The sequence below is a fragment of the Dasypus novemcinctus genome, chromosome 5 (genome assembly GCF_030445035.2).
Source record: "Dasypus novemcinctus isolate mDasNov1 chromosome 5, mDasNov1.1.hap2, whole genome shotgun sequence".
In the NCBI taxonomy this organism is placed as follows: domain Eukaryota; kingdom Metazoa; phylum Chordata; class Mammalia; order Cingulata; family Dasypodidae; genus Dasypus; species Dasypus novemcinctus.
Genome location: NC_080677.1, coordinates 155,520,231 through 155,537,320, shown reverse-complemented (window position 1 = coordinate 155,537,320; position 17,090 = coordinate 155,520,231). Strand labels below are relative to the sequence as shown.

Here is a 17,090-nt window from a genome sequence, read left to right as displayed (position 1 = left end):
GCCACCGGGATGCCATCTCTCACTGAAGACAGAAGCCACTTTTTCATTATCTGGCTGTGTGTGATCTTGGAGGACTAGGACTTTGAGATTCAGCTTCGACTGTGGTCACAACAATCAACAAATACCTGTACATTGATGTTCCACCTCTCCAGAAAGAAATAACTGTCAGATTTCTGTGCAGGTACCACGTGGCTCAAGAGTCCCTGGCTGCACCAGATTTATACTTTAGAAATGAAAACAAGTCTGCCCCAGGGGATTTTAGGCAAACCCCATTTGCCGTCTCAGTCTAGAACATTCAGAACGAAGGGCAATACTTGGAAATAAGTGTTGCCATTTAATTAGGGTACAGTCATGGCAGGCTGTGGAAAGCAAAGCAGACAAAAATACATGACAACCCCTTTGCTTTTTCTAGAATTTTTGCTAATTCTCCCAAGGGACTCCTCCCTTTTGCAACTATTAGTTAAAAAACAACAACTCTAATTTTGAATGTGTTTTTCCCCTTCTCACTCATTTCAAATTTTTCCAGTGTGCTGTTCCACATTCTGACGGCATGATTCTGGCAGGTTGGCATTGACTGGTGTTTGCTGTCGGGCATTTCTGATGTGAATTGGTTTCACTTCATGCAAAAACTTTTATCCAGAATGAATGTAGGTTGCTAGGGTACAACTTCTGATCAAAATCTAACAAATTTGGAACAAACTTTGGTCTCTTTATCTGCTTGCCCAACCATTGGTTCACTTGTTATATAGCAGTTGTCCAGTGTCATTGGTATGGACACAAATGTTAAGTCAATTAGGCCATTCCATGAGTTGGGGATAAAATGTCGCCATACTGGCAGGCTTACCAAGAAACACATGCTGTTCCTAAAGAGCCCTTCCAATGTACATTGGAAGCAATGCGTAACAGTGTGTGTGAGGTGAATGCCTTCCTGGTCTACAGTTGCATCGGTGTCTCCATTACCAAATCACATATTAATATATTCTCTTAAGAAATTGGGACAACCCCAATCCCTTCCACTCTGAATTCCAAGGCCTTTTCCCTCATGGAAGAATTCAAGATGGCTTCTAGAAGTCTACAGAAATTCTTTGTGCAATCAGAACCTAAGTGAAATAATTGAATCCTTTAAAAACTAGTTTGATCTTGGGATGGAAAGGAGGGGTCCAGCATTCCTAAAATAAGCAGGTCTTGCTTCTTGCGTGGGAAAACAATGATGTATTGGGATGTAATAGAGAAAGGAAAGGAGATGGAGGGTATGCTATTGGTAACATTTGCTCCGTAATCTCTCCCCTCCCGCCCCCACTCTGTGGATTGTCGTCATGTCCTTCTCCACCCTTTGTGGATTCTCTTTCCATATGGGGATCGCTAGCAGCTGGAGGTAAGCACACCTGGACATCCTCCTGTCTTGCCCTCGACTCGTTGTCATTACATTTTGGGGTGGGTGCCCTGCTGTGACCTCCAATGCATTAGGTGACATATTATCAGCCTGTGGACACACGGGGCCCAGTCTCAGAGAGCCAGGCTGGCTCCTTTGGACTCAGGCAGAGAATTTGGCTCTGAATACCTAGACAGTCCTTGAAATTGAAATCGCTGAAACTTTCTGTGAATTTATACTTTTGTCACATTATGTCCTGCTTGACCAGTTGTCTGCTTGGCACCATCTCAGTGAAATTTGGAAGAAAACGGTGAAAGGCAGGGGAGTCATTTCCCAGCCCCAGGCACAATATGTATTAATGTCTAAATGACAAAGCACAATATGTGCCAATATCTAAAGGAAGAGCGGTGCAAATGTATCATACTTCTGTATGCCTCAGTGTATGGTCCCGATTGAATATCGCATTGTTATTTTGTCCCCAACACTTTTGTTAAGATTCCCAACACACTTAGTCTTCCTCCTGTCTTTGGGCCAGACTCTCCTCTACACCCTGAAATCCGGTGCTCTTACTGCCCCATCGCACACACACACATACATGCACACACAGCCATATGCTCAGAGTCAGCCTTTAGACTTCGTGTTGCACATTCAATAAGTGTCCTCTGTTTCGAAAGCTCTCTTGGCATCTTGTGCTCCCTGGGCTCCCTCTCCGGCAGAACTAAGGTACCGCTAATATCTTCCTTAGATGGTATCTTGACTAATCCTTTGTGATATTCCAGTAGCTTTAAGATGCCCTGACTCTCTCTTTTCACCTGAAGTGCTCTTTGCAATATGCTTCTTTTGTCTTTGAGTCTGAAAGAAAAAGAGAGGGAGAAGCCACGGTCTTGCTTTCCAACCAAAAAGCTAAGCAGCATGGGCCTTCCCACAATTTGTTAATCCTCTGTTATCTCAGTAACGCTTTTTCTGCAGAAAGCAGATGAATATGGAAATTGTTCCCGCCCCGTGCTCAGAAGTTAAATTTAGTCACCAGAAATTGCAGATGTGAATAGCTCCCGTGTGCAGAGTGCTCTGATGTGCCAGGTGCTTTGCCTTTCTCTCGTGAACTCGCACGTGAACCACGCAGAGGGTGCGGCGCGGCGACAGCTCACCGGGACAGAGCATCGGCGCGGCCCGAATGTTTTCATGCGGTGTCTCGTTTAATCTCACCATGGGACTGCAGGCTGTCATCATATAAGGAAAAGGAAGCTCAGAGAGTGGCAGTGCTTTGCCCAAAGACACCCAACAAATGGCAGTAGGACCCCTCGGAAATCTGTGTGACTCCAAAGCCTATACCCTCTTCTTCCAGCTTATCCTACCTCCTGGCAAGCTCTTCCTTTGAAGGCATTCGGTTCCCCAAATGTGGCAGCAAATTGCTTTGTAGTTAATAAGCTCTACGGAATGAGGCAACAGGTATTACTAAGAGAACCTGGTCAGTATCGAGTTACATCAAGATTGCTCTCAAGCTGTGGCTCTGGAGCTTTGGGGCCCAAGTGGGAGAAAGAGATGTGATGTGGGGGCATTTTCGGGGGTTGGAGTTGTCCTGGGTGGTGCTGCAGGGACAGTTACTGGACATTGTATGTCCTCCCATGGCCCACTGGGTGGACTGTGGGAGAGTGTGGGCTATGGTGTGGACCATTGACCATGAGGTGCAGCAGTGCTCAGAGATGTATTCACCAAATGCAATGAATGTCTCATGATGATGGAGGAGGTTGTTTTTATGGGGGGAGGAGTAGGGTGAGGGGGTGGGAGGTATATGGGGACCTCATATTTTTTGAATGTAACATTAAAAAAATAAAGACAAAAAAATTGGGGGAACTTGTTTCAAACGCAGCTATGTGGGCCCCACCTCTAGGTTTCTAACCAGTAACAGCCAACAGCTCATTTTATTGTCCAAATAGTCCAAAAAGTCCTGCTTCATGCGTTCGCAGATCTAGAGGATGACATTTCTAGTCCCTATGGTTTATTTTGTGAAGGCAGTTGTCATCAGGTGTCATGCCTTTGAGAAACCTTCCACCTGGCGTGATGAATGACATCTTTATCCTTATAGATATGCTGCAAGAAGACATGGATTTACTTTGAGATATTAGTAGAAATAGTGTCGAATATGGCATGAAACATGAAACAAATCTTGTAACCCGGAAAATGGGAACCCTTAAATAAATATACTTTACTGAGTAGCCCAGGAGTTAAGCACAAACTAAAGATGTCTTGTGGTTTTTTATTTAAATGCCAGGTAAGTTCTTAGGATACTGGCCTCTGGTTAAAGGCCTTTCTGAGGCAGAAAAGAGGGGGTTTTTTGCACAAAGAAATAATGTACTAGTGTCTATGGGATTCTTTTTCTAACTTGCATTATATTAGTGTTTCAAATCTACATATAAGAAAATCTCCCTGCCTTTGAACTTCTCAGCATTCCCTTAAAGACAATAATTAAGACCTTAATGTTATACATCAAATGGCTGAAAATCAGATTTACCATCCTGCAATGGCTGCAACATTAGAATATTTTTGTCCTTATCTTCCTGCCACCATCACAGCACCCAGCGTTCTCTTGCCCTGTTCATATTAGTTTATTAAGAAAGCTGGTAAACATAAAAAAGATGAACAATACCAAACAACGAGGGCCAGATTGATTGTGAGGTAGCAGCAAAGAACTAGCCATTGGGAAGCATCCTACATTTTTTATTAATCCTTGAATATATCAAATCCATCCTAACCCCACATTCAGAATGAAAGGGATGTGCCCTCTCATTAAATAAGCAGGTGGCCCTGACCGCGGAGAAGGCAGTTTTCTCTGGAAAAGAGAGCCGTGGTGTTTATGATGAGTGTTGGTTCCAAGAACTTTACTATTGGGGATCCAGCGTGCATGGAAGAGAGAGGGGGAGACAGAGGGTTGGATTTAATACTACATCTGTGACTAGTTAGTTATGGTAACCTCCAGGTATTTGGTGGTTTCAGCAAAAGTTCTAATATACATTCCAGGCATCAGAAACTATAGGGAACACTGTAAAAACATGTAGGCAAAGAATTAATGCATTCACTAGCTTGAGAAAATGAGAAAGTACATGCCGTTCCCGGCTGACTTGAAAAGTGCACTCAATTCGTCCTCTCACAGGAAAGTGTGTTTCAGCCTTTGCCCAGTTCCCACGTGGAGACGGAGGCCTCCCAGGGCTGGCTCCTCTTAGCAACGCGGAGTCCTGCTGGACCTTATCAGTGCTGATTAGGAAAATGTACTTGGGAGTTCTCTGCAGAGGTTAGAGGGGTCAAAGGAAACACTGCAACCGTTATCTCGGCGCTCAGAAAAACTACCCAATTGTTCCAGCTAGCTGAGACTCTGGGTTTAGGCTTTATTGCTGTTTTGCAACTATTGCTGAAGGAAAGTTGACTTCACTTGACTTAATTTCTTGTCTCTGACTCGTATTACATGGCAATTAGTTGCCTTCCGCAAACCACTAATTATCTCTTTGGTCTCCCTTGTTCGCATGTTTTTATTTTATTTGCTATTAGAAAATTTAATTTTTGTTGGATTAAGCAAAACACACACATGGCATGAAATCTGCTTGATAAACACATATTCCAGGTAGGTAAGGGGCAAACAAACAGAGTTTTAGTACAGTAAGTTGCGTTTAATGTAGAAAAGGGAAAAAGCAAAAATAAAGCCTCAAACAGACAAAGACTTCAGGAAAATTCAGACATTTTCTTTAAGGGCTGCCATTCTGTGTCTTCTTCCTTTGGTAACCCTTGGATGTCAGCTGATTTTTTTTTTTTAAGACGTACAAGAGATTGAACCCAGGACCTTGTACATGCCAACCAGGCACTCAGCCAGTGAGCTACACCTGCTCCCAGCTGATATCCTTTAGACCCCACTTAATAGGATAAGGATTTATAGCCCATCACTTCCACAATGTGAGTTTCAGTGGTCATTTTTACTCCAAAGATGCCCAGCAATTCAAGTCCACAGACAGTGGCTCCATCCACCTTTCTAAAGGTACGGTGCTGGCTCATGATGAACAGAAGGATGGATGACGCCTTCCACCAAGGAAGCCAGAACCTAGGAACAGAGCTGAACATGATGTCGATAGAGCAAATCCAAGGCACACCATGAAAAGAAACAAAATGCTGCAGACATTTTAGGGAGGCAGACAAGTTAGAGACCAGGAAAGTTTCTTTCATGAGAGATTTACCTTCTCTTCAACACTCAACTAGAGTAACAACTTCAAAAATACACAGCCCTTATGTACGTAAGCATTAATGGAAGGTGAAGTTTTCATCTCTCCTGGCTACCTGAGGTCATTTTGTTCTCTCTTCATGTGGAGTCGTTTCCTTGCAGTTAAGGTTGGTAACCAACCTGGTTCACAGTTGTTCACACAGTTTCCCCTTTTAAAATAAAATGTTCGGGGGGTGGGGGAGTTGGTACATAAAATGCTCTGGTTTGCTCTGTTTGATTCTCGAGTAGCTGCCCTGTGTCCATGCTTGGACCCCTCCCATGCCAGCCAGCTCTAGGACCCCTGGAGGCAACATCGGCATCACCTTAGAAAAAGGTGGGAACCCAGCCAGCCATTGCCCTTCGCTGATGGCAGCATCACTCCAGGATTTTCCTTATCCGGCAAAGGGTTGCAAACTGCAGGCAGGGAAGATGCTTGGGCTCTTCTGTTGACCACTGATAAACAGCAGCCCTTTGCTTGGGTGAGTGATGACAGGGCTTGGGGGAGAGGCAGAAGGGCTGTTGGCTGTTAAAGTGCAGCCTTACGAGGAAGAAGCTTACAAAAAGATAGGACAGAATTAGGAAATGATTTTGCTCGTGCAGTGACCGTCCAGTCTCCTTGGAGAGAAGGTATATGATTGGAGAACATTTCCTATGCTTTTTTTTCTTTGTAATCCTCAGGGTTGCAAGTGTTCTGTTAAGTTAGTGTCAGAAAACCTAAGTCAAGAGTTAATACCTAATGCACTTTATTCACAAGGGGCATTGCTATGTTCCTCTTCTTCGTCACCATACAATGATGTTGACGTCTGCTGGTTTTTGAGTGTTTATTATGGGCCAATCATTCTGTTAGGTTCTTGACACATATTTCTATTTCCTGTGCTCTAGTCTTATTTCTTTTTTTCATTATCATTACTAATTTTTAAAGAAGCTTTAGAGTACATAAATGTTACATTGAAAATATAGGGGAGTCCTCAGCCCCTCCGCCTCCCACAATTTTCCACATTAACAACCTCTTTCACTAGTGTGGTTCATTAGTCACACGTGGTGAACACATATTGAAGCATTCCTACTAGCCATGCTCTATAGTTTGCATTATGGTTTACACTTTGCACTGCACAATTTCATAGGTTTTAACAAAAAGTATAATGGCCTGTATCCATCATTGCAAGGTCATGCAGAACAATTCCAATGTCCCTAAAATGCCCCATGGTACACCTATTTTTCCCTCTTCCTCCCCTCAGAACCTCTGGTGGCCACTGCCTTTATATCAATGTTATAAGTTCTTTCATCACTGGAATAGTAATAAGTCTACTTTAGTTTGCTCATTCCTCAGTCTAGAGGATTTGGCGTTTAGCTGTGCTTAACTTTAGTGTGTGTAAGGATCATCTGGGCATTTACTTAAAGTGCAGATTCCAGGTTCTCAACTGCAGAAATGAGAAATTCTGATTCTGTACATTGTGAGGAGGCCCATGAACCTGACTTTTAACCAAGTCTCCCAGTTGCTTCAGAAGTAGGTGGTCCTTGCAAACACAGATGCCTAGCTCACAAATAAAAATGTTTATGTAGTATGGCGTCTATACACATGCAAAGCATGTCAATACCTAACCAGTAGAGAATGTTTGTAAAAATTTAAAAACAGGCAACAAATTCTAAACACAAGCTTATGGGTACCTGTTGATATAAAATTATTTCTATTTTTTGGATAGCCATTATTTTCTGACTTTCTTGAACAAACCAACAAGAGGGACTTCAGAGTTTTTCTGGACTGTTAATGTTTTTAAAGTGACAACATATAGTGTTTTACAGACTCAAAAAACCTTAAGAACATCTTAATCTGCTCAAGGAAACCTCAGAGCAGGTCACTGGAGCAGAACTTGAGCTCAGGGAGGGATGAAGGCAATATGTGAAGGAACCAAGGGTTTTGTCTTTCATAAAGTTTCTTAAGCAGGCTGTGAAGGCTTCCTTCCCTGGTCATTGCACATCTGCCTCTGATGACTCAGCCACCCAAGTTCCTTCCTGCGTCTGTGAATTCCCTTCTCCAGGCGAGAGGAAGGCAGGGACATTTGGATGTCCGCGGCTGGACTCCTGCACTGGCTCCTGGCGCAGGGTGAGCTTCCTACAGCATCTTGCTAAAAATGAATTGAAAGAATATGTTCTATTCTGCATCATAGGAACAAACAAGAGCTGGTGTGTGTGTGTGTAAATGTCCCAAAATCGAGGAGGTGGAAGAAAGAGACTGAAGTTGCAGCAAAGTGGAGTGGGTGGGATTAGGTGAAAAAAGGTTTCTTCTTACAGTTGAAATAAAACTTACACAGGTGTTCTCTGAGTTACAAAGATCCGACTTATGAAAAAATGGCCTCTTTTCTAAAAACATAAATACACGATTTTGTGTGTTTGGGTATGTGTACATATGTATGCATATGTGTGTATTATAATATATATATCTAGAACTATATGAATGTGTATACGTATATGGTTGGTTTCTCACATCTCACCCCCACTGTCCTATGTCTGTGTCCTGGGAGACCAGAGGGAAAAGTCAGCCCAGTGGGTTTCTTCACCACCTCTTACCTACATCTGGGGACGTGTAGTACTCCCCTTTGTCCCTGTTTCCTCCATGCCTCCCACCTTCCTCCCGGCGCTGCTTCCTCCTTTCTTCATTCTGCATGTTTATTTGCAATGGCCTTTGCTGTGGCCAGAAAACCTTCGCCCGGCGACTGAGGTACCAGCCCTGAGGAAAGACGCAAGGCACACATTTTGAAAAGAGGATGTCAAGATAAAGAGCCAGGGACAAACAACCATGAGAAATTCTTTACAGTTGTGAGGTCTTCTTCAGAAGCCCCCGTCTCCGATCTCCTTTAATTCATTTGGCTTTGTATCAACTTTTCTGTTAAAACATAAGTTCTTATTAAACTGAATTTGATTTGATTCTGCTTAGATCCTCGCATTGCAACAATATTTTCTACGGCAACTATCCAACCTTTCAGCTACATTATAAAACTTTCTGTGGTTGACCCAGAAACCTAGCAAAATAACATCGTTCTGTGAGAAAACATGTTCTAGTCTCAAATCGCCGGCTGATAAACCATCGTGGGGAACACTTGGCTCCGTGCGTGTCAGCACACTGCGCAGCGCATGTGGGAACCCCACCCCAACAAACAGTGATTTCACTGAGTTGACAAATTGAGGAGAAATGGGACTCAGAGATGTCCCCGAAGCATCCCTGCATGGACGATGCTTTGAAGGTAAGACTTAGCGTCTCCACTGCTAATGACTGTGACTCCTCAGAAAACCCTCCTGCATCTCCATTTCCTTTATTTTTTTCCTCCTCATACTACTTCCCCAGCCTGGGGCTAAAGCCCTCTGCTAGCCATGACCCACCTGTCCTTCAGTGTGCTCCCCACAAAGCCTTCCCCGGTGGCTCCAACCCAGTAAGTGCCCGTGCAAGTGGCCCAAGCCGATGGCCTCCGCATTCTGACAGCTCGCCCAGCTCCACGTTAGGTTCTGAAGAGGCAGGCTCTCCTTTCCTCTCGTGCCTTTCCTATGAGGTGGGTATCAGCATTACCCCCACTTTATTAGAGAGGAGATGGACTGACGAGAAGAAAAGTGGCACGTCTAGAAAGTGGCAGAAGCAGCCAAGAGCTGCATCCAAGCTGCCAGACTCATGAGCACCTGGTCGTGCTGCCCCCCTTCCCCCATCACCCCATCTGGTTTCCTCCCCTGCGCTGTCCATACAGCACTTGTTTATATTATCCATTCTTTTCCCAAAATAGCGCAGTTGGTCTCTTGGCTCTGTTAGACTGCACGTGCCTCCCAGCTAGGGCCCTTCCTCGGTGGGTCAGGTCTGCAACCTGCTAGCTGAGAGCTTCCCTGAGACCCAGTTTCCTTGTCTGCAAGGTGGCACCCACTTCATAGGATTGTGGTGAGGATTAAAAGAGATATAAAGCCTGTCCAGGCCGGAAAGCCTTAGGATGATTAGTGCTCAACGCATGCTGTGCCTAAACGGTTTTTCAAAAACGGGATTTGTAGGGAAAGCTGGTGGATCTCCCACTCGTTTTTGCCTCGGTGAACTTAACTTAGCCAACACCCTTCTCCCGCTCCTCAACTCATCAGCAACGTTGAACATTTTCTCTCCTCTCTCTGCCCTCCCAAGGGAAAGCACTTCTGTGCCTACACAGACCCAGCCCTCGTCCACTCCTCCTGCGGCTCCCAGGGGCTGAGGCAGGCCCGCTTCCTTCCTGTCTGAACCGTTGCACTGGCCTCTGCCTGCTCTTGCCTCTAGGCAGATCACACTGTGGACCTCAGTTTCCTCAACTGTCAACTGAGAGGATGGGCCAGCTGCCCTCTCGGGTCCCTTGGCTTGGACTCTTAGACATCTTTTTTTTTTTTTTTTAATTAAAGTTAGTAGATCACAAAGAATGCTACATTAAAAAACATAAAAAAACAAAAAAATAAGAGGTTCCCATATAACCCACTCCCCACCTCCCCACCACATCATTTTTGTAAATTGTATTTTTTTAAAGATATATACTTCACAAAAAAAATGTTACATTAAAAAAATATAAGAGGTTCCTGTATACTCCCACCCCCCACCCGACTCCTCCCACACCAACAACCTCCCTCATCATTGTGGCACACTCATCTCCACGTGGATAATAGTTTACCCTGTAGTTTGCACTCTCCCCCAGGACATGCAGTGGATTATGGCAGGATATATAAAGTCCAGCATCTGACCCTGCAATATCATTAAGGACAACTCAAAAGTCCCAAAAATGCCCCAACATCACATCTCTTCAACCCTCTCCCTGCCCTCTTTCTTAAGAGAACCAAGACCCAAACGCTGAGCTCTCCTGTTTTCTGCTCCTCACGGCGCCGACGTGCGTGCTTGTGTGTGTGATTGTGTGTAGGTGTTGTGTTTGCGTTTACGCCTGTGTCTGTACGTGTCCTTGCGTGTGTGTGACCGTGGATGAGTGTGCGTTTGAGTTGTGCGTTGTGCCTGTCTATGCGCGCATCTGTGTGCGGAACCGTGGACATTCGCACGGGGTTGGAGAGGTCCCAACCCAAGTGACAGGGAGAGGGAAGCGGCGCCAGCCCACCTGCGCTTCCGCACGACCCCGCGAGGCGAGGCCCAGGCCGGGCTCGAGGCCCCCGCCCACCCCGCGGAGACAGCGAGCGCCGAAGCGCGGGGCCGCAAGGGCTGCGGGGGCAGCGCGGGAGACGGGCGGAGCCGAGGCAGGGCGGGGGCGGAGCGACGAGTGGGCGGGGCGGCGGGCCGGAGGGGGCGGGGCGATGGGCGGGGCGGCGGGCCGGAGGGGGCGGGGCGGCGGGCGGGGCGGCGGGGCGGCTCCGGGCATGCTCGGCAGCGGCGGCCGCGGGCGGGGCGGTCGCGCTGGTCCCCGGCGGCCGGAGCGGCGGCGGCAGCGCCGGGCAGCATGAGGGAGCCGCTCGGTAAGTCCCGGCGTCCCTCGCTCTTCCGACCTCCCGCCTCCGTTGGACCCAGTCCCAGGGGCTTGGCGGGCCTCGCCCCTCTCCCGCGCTCTGCCCCAACTTCCCCAGCCCGGGCTCGCGCCCCTCTCCCCGCCTGCCGGGCGTTAGGGGTGTCGGGACCCCCGGGCGCGCCCCTGCCGGAGCCCCGCGCGGTGCCCGGCCCCGCCGCCGGCCGCGGTGGGCCCGCAGCCTAGCGGTGGGGAAGCGCCTGCCGTGCTGGAAGGGGAGACCCCGGCCCTCGGGCGCCCGCCGGGGCCGCGGGGGTCCCTCGGCTGCGCGTCGCCCCCGGCCCCGCCGATGGCGCTGGCGCTCGCCGTCGCCCTCCGCGCGGGGAGGGTCCCGGGGGCGGGGGCGGCCGCTCCGCTCTCGGGGTCGCCCCCGCCCCAGCGCCGGCGTCCAACCCGCCTCCGCCGTCGCCCGCGCGCCGGGTTTCGTGGGGACATCCGCGCCGCTGCCCCGGGCTGGACATCTGTCCCCCGAGTCCCTCCTCAGAACCTCCCCGGCCCCCGTCCTCCCGGGTTTCCACGGCGTCCCCCCTGGCCCCGGGGCCACAGCCCGGACCTGCCCGCGGGACGTTGGGCCCTTGGCCCCGCGCGGGGCCGCCGGTGGCCGAGCTGGGGGCGGTCACCCCCGGGGCCCTGCGCGCCCCGCAGGTCGGGACTGGGGGTTAGGGCGCGCACCGCGGGTGTGCCTCCGGCCAGTGCCGGGGCCGGGCTGTTGGTGAGTGTTTGGATTTAAAAAGGGTGGGAGGAAGGAGAGCGCCCCGCCCGGGAGTGCCGCCCATCCCGTTAGTCGGCGCGTGCCGGGGCGGTGGGGCCCGCGGGGTCCCCGCGCTCGGCGCCCCGCAGCCCTCTCGGCTTGCCCGGGCCCCGACCGCAGGCGGCTGGCCCCGAAAGGCGGCGGTCCTCGTAGGTGCCCCGCCACGACCGCGCTCGGCACCCCCAGTCCAAAGCGCCGCCCGCGCGCCTGGTCACCCGCGGTCCCAGCCGAGCCGGGCGGCGGCCGAAGACGCCCCGGAGTCCCTGCGGAAGGAAACGGCCCGAGACGAGAACTTGGCGGCGGCGTCACCTGGGCATGCCCGAGCCGGGCTCTCTCCAGGAGAGGGGGACTTGGGGGAGCTAGTTTAGGCGCTCTCCTTCCCCCTCCCCGCCGCCCCGGCGCTGTCACCGCCCCCCCCCCCCCCCCCCCGCCCCCGGCTTTGCGGCAGCCTCCGCACCTAGGCGGGGGAGGCAGGGGCGGCGGGGTGGGCCGCACAGCTCCAAGGGCTTTCCTGTCGGTGACAGCTGGATGTGATGTTTCGTCCACATCAGAGTTTTCCCTTCCCTGGCTTTTTGTCTTTTCCGATTTGCAAAGAATAGGCATCCCAGGGATTCGGGGTGAAGGTTGGAAAACGGGGTGAGGGTGGGGGTGGGGCCGGGTCCTTGGGAGGCAAGTGGGATTCCGAGGAAAACGCTCCGGCAAAAATGGTAGAGAGTCCAGACCTGGAAGTCACGGGCTGTCCAGGTCAGACTCCAGAGCAGCGGCGCCTCCTGTCCAGCAGTGTCAGGCGTTCAACTTGGAGAATGACCGGATTAAGGCCACCCGGCAAGGCAAGCAGTGTTTATTTTGTATATATTCTTTGAACTCATGCATGCGTTCTGTTTCACGTAGGTTGGCTTTCGTGTGAAACTGGGAGTTTGGTAAATTCAGTAGGTTTTCCGTAATTCTTTCGCATTCGATGTCTAATTCTTAGCCACCAGCAGAGCAAGCCGGAGGCCCGGGGTGATCCTCTGTGCAGCAGCGTGTAGCAAACTGAGCCGCTGGAGTGGGCGAGCAAATACTTGTTGAACCAGAGGCCTTTAATCGCCTGGGCTGTCCGCGGGCAAAACTTCACCCTCTGCTGCAGAGATTGGAAGGTCAAGCCCTTGGCGAGGCCCAAGAGATTCAGGGGGATTAGGTGGGTGGAGGAAGCCTGTTTGCGAGAAGAAAAAAAGTTTGTTTTTCCACCGCTTGGAACACGAGTTAAAATGACTGCGCCTACTCGCAGCGGAGGGCTTGATGAGCCAATCAGAGCTTGTCTCATAACTCATCGCAGCGGTCGCAGGTTCCAGTGGCTTTGGGGTACTTGTTCAGTAGCTACAAAATTTAACTGGGGGCCAGGGGTACGCAAGGAAAATAAGTAAGTGTCCGATTTTTTCAGTTAAAAGAAAGCAAATAGGATAAGATCCTTGGGGTCTAATTTTAAAAAGTCAGTTTAAAAAGAAATCCTAGAAATCTTCTCAGTGAAGACAGCCCAGGAGTGTTTGGGTCCCCCGAGTTCTTGTTCTTGCTGGGAGAGCCCCTGGTTGGGGAGGACAGGACTCCCCTGCAGGAATCCAGAGTTTCCATTTCGATGAGCTTGGCCAGCCGCCATGCTGATTAATCTAGAGAGAAGGTTAGAGCACCGAAGGTTGAGACTGAAACGATTGTTCTGCGGTGGGTTTTATTTTGATAAGCGAAGCCTCCATCTCTGAAAATCCTCCAGGCCTATTGCTGAGCCCACTCCTTCAGTTGATTTGGTTTTTAGCAGATGTTGTTTTTCACCGTTTAGATGGAAGGGGTTATCTCCCGTGTTAAAACCTTGCTGTTGTGCTTTGTCCCAAGGGCCTCCTGGCTTAGGGAAGGCTGAGGGACGTTCCTTTGCTAAAGTGTTTGATAACCTTCAATCACTAAATGTCTCTTAAAAAAAGACAAAAAAAAAAAAACCCAATCACTGAAACCTCAGTGATTCTTGTTTTGAATACGCAGGATGGTGTTTTAAATTTGGGTTATTATTTTCTCTAACTGAATATGTTTTCCAACAACTTTCTATAGCTAGTTGGAGACAGCCTGGCCAAAGAGGCAAAGACCGCTAAACAACCTTCCTGACGGTGTGCTGCTCTTTGCTAATCTCTTTAAAGCTTATCTGTTAAACTTGTTTCTTTTGTATGTAAATGAAATAATTTAGATACTGTTTTGAAGAGACAACAAGTTATATTTCCAACAAATATAGAAACAAAGGAAAGCAAGTGTTTGTATGGGAAGAATAGTTAGTTATAAGACTAGCAGCCAAACCTTCTGGCTGCTTGGCACAGCGGAGGTTTCTGGGAACTTTTACTTTTGACTTCAATACTGAATTTTGCAGTGTTAATTTATATGACTTTTGTAATTAGAAAACCAATAAGACTATAAAGGTTATATGAAATAATTTAAGCTTTTAACAGTCATATAAAGCCCTGGCTGTTTTATTCTAAAGCAGGGGTTCTTAACCTTTTTGGTTCCGTGGACCCCTTTGCCAGTCAGGTGAAAACCACAGACCCCTTACTATGTCCACACCATACTGTGTATTATTTAATGAATATATCACATCAGCACCAACACATTGCCACAAGAATAATGGTTTTTTGAATTTCAATTCAAGCTCACAGACACTTTGTTAAGAACCCCTATTCTAAAGAGATGTAAAAACAGAAACTAGTCTGGTACAAATTTAACAGACTATCTTAGGAATCCTTACATGTGGTGTTTGAAGTATAGAATGATCATGGAATAAAATTCTAACCTATTTTAAGTTTTCCTATTATTTTCACAAAGATCCCAAATTCCCAGATTTTAAAAATCTGATTCAATTTCAGCCTTTTCTTAATGACTTCTACTCTTTCAGAAATGTTAATAAGGTACGTGGGACCTCATGAAATGGGGTGAGGAAGCCAGGGCAGTGGTTTTGTGATCTAGAATCCAGGTGTGAAAGAGAAGGCAAGATGGCATATACGCGAGTGTGTTAATGGTGTGGGGACAGAGACAGAGAAGAGGAGTTAGAAGAGATGATACTTATGAACAAAGTAAAGTGCATAATATATTTGGCGAATTTTTTTGTCTCTCCCTTTGTCTCTCTGCCTTTTCAGTGATCCAACCCAGAAAGATTGTTTGAGGATCTTTTTCATCTTAGAAACATTTTCCATCTTTTTTTTCCCTTTTTGTCACCTTAAAGAAACCCAACTCGGCGATAGCTGCCTTATTAAAATGATGACTTCACAGATTCAATATGTTTTATTATGTCTTATGAGATTTTAAGAAGTTTCAGGCTCTGGCAGGGCTTAATCAGCACGTAATGTGGTACAGGAACAGCAGTCTGTGGGAACTTATTGTCCCAGAACTTCAACTGGAACTGTTGAGTTTCTTTATTTAATTATTAAGACTGGAAAGGGAAATGGCAAGCCTATTGCTCATAATAAAATACACAGTTCTGCCATTGTAAAAAAAAAAAAAAAAGGAGCTGTAGAAAGCATTAAAAATCCATGGATCAGTTAGCAACATGCTCCATTTTGGTTTGTTTATGTCTTGGCTATTTACCTCTTGTTTAAAGAAAGCACTTTGTTATATATTAATCATAACATTAGACCTAAAAGTTGTCGGTTGAAGAAATATTTACACTGAACTGCCAACAATTTGAGGGACCAATTACATCTTAAGTATGGAATGTCAGTGAATACCACTTAGAAGTTGGGCTTTTTAAAGGAGTAACAATGTCGAACCAGACCTTAAGAATGCTGTTGGCAATATCGTATTGGATTTTTCAGCAGAACGTGTATGTGATTTCGGACTTACTGGAAACAGGTTAAGATTCTCTGTAGCAGATAAGACACATGCCATATAGCAGAACCTTATATAATTTCCTTTTTATTCTTTTATTCAATGTTTCTCTGATTGTCAAGGAGTCTTCTAAGTATGTAATATATTTTCTAAGATACATTTTCTTAATGCTACTTAATCAGCTCTTTTTAAAAGTGTTTTTTTTTTCTGATGATGAAATAATATTGGATTAAAACATATGAAATTGCCAATATTTGGATATTCTGACCTGCAAAATGGCAACTTCATATGGTTGACCCTAATACCTTTCATGGTAAAACATCATAAAATATAGTCAAGTACAAATAAGGAAATGAAAAACTTAATCCAACACCACCGTTGATGTTTTGGTGTGTGTCCTTTGGTGTTTTCCCTCTGTGTGCATGTGTATGTAAACGAAGTTGGAATCGCAGTGAATCTTGGGTTTTATATCAGTCTTTATTAACATGGTATTGTGAGCATTTCCCTGCACCACTATATATTTGGAAACATACCTTTCTGTATGTGTGTTTATATTCTGGTCCACCATCTGGATGCACCAGAATTTTTAACCATCCCTTAAATGGACGCTCAGTCTAAGTTTTCATTACAATAAATAAAAACTTGGATGAGTATCCTTGTATAAAACTTGGTGTGCATCTCTGATTAGGATAGATCCAAGAAGTGGGATTGTTCATAGGGTTTCCAATTTTGGAAGCTTTATTCCTTGCCACTTAGTCACTTTTAAGAAAGGCAAGTCCCCTTTGCACACAGACTCCCACATGCATCTGTCTACCCCCAAGTAGGAGGGAGAGACCCTGGAGCAAACAGTGCTCTCTAAAAGCGTCCAGAACTGGGTAAGTGGATGATGGTACTTTGATTACTTGGCATGTCTTTGATTACAGGTGAGGGTGTATATATTTTTCAGATTTTTTATAGGGTATTTATTTCTTTATTTTAACTTCATGTTCTAAGCAAATTTTTGAAACGAAGGAAAGTTCTTGTTGAATTAATGAGCGTATTAATTTTGTTTCATTTCACTGTCTTGCGGAGCTTTTAACTGTAAGTAATAGGATAAAACTATTTTTATAAAGGGGAGAGAAAAAGGCACCCATTAAATCAAGTTCATTCATTAATCTCAGCCCCTAATGAAGAGAATGTCCATAATTGAAATACCACCTCCACGATTATGTCTGCAAGGGAGGCTCTTGGCTGAGTTTTGCTTCCTTTACATTCTCCAGCACAGAGCCCCAAGGAGAGTCTTGCTCAATCGAAGTGGGAGTAAGTGTGCAACACCCACTCTCTGGGATGGAGGCTTGCTAGTGGTGATACTTTCCCTGGCCTCCCTCCCCTGCCTTGCACCCTCCCTCCCCGCCCCCCCAG

General features: G+C 47.0%; 1 protein-coding gene across 2 annotated transcripts in view; it reads left to right on the top strand.

Moving 5' to 3' along the window:
- The first annotated feature begins 10,985 nt into the window (after positions 1-10,985).
- JCAD (junctional cadherin 5 associated) overlaps positions 10,986-17,090 on the top strand; it is a 44,453-nt gene continuing 38,348 nt past the window's right edge. The window contains exon 1 of one of the 2 annotated variants that reach the window (XM_004455820.4): positions 10,986-11,060. The gene's annotated coding sequence lies outside the window, so the exon portion shown is untranslated. Of the gene's footprint in view, positions 11,061-11,861; positions 12,689-17,090 lie in introns of those variants that run through there. The other variant, XM_004455821.5, reaches the window with a different exon arrangement.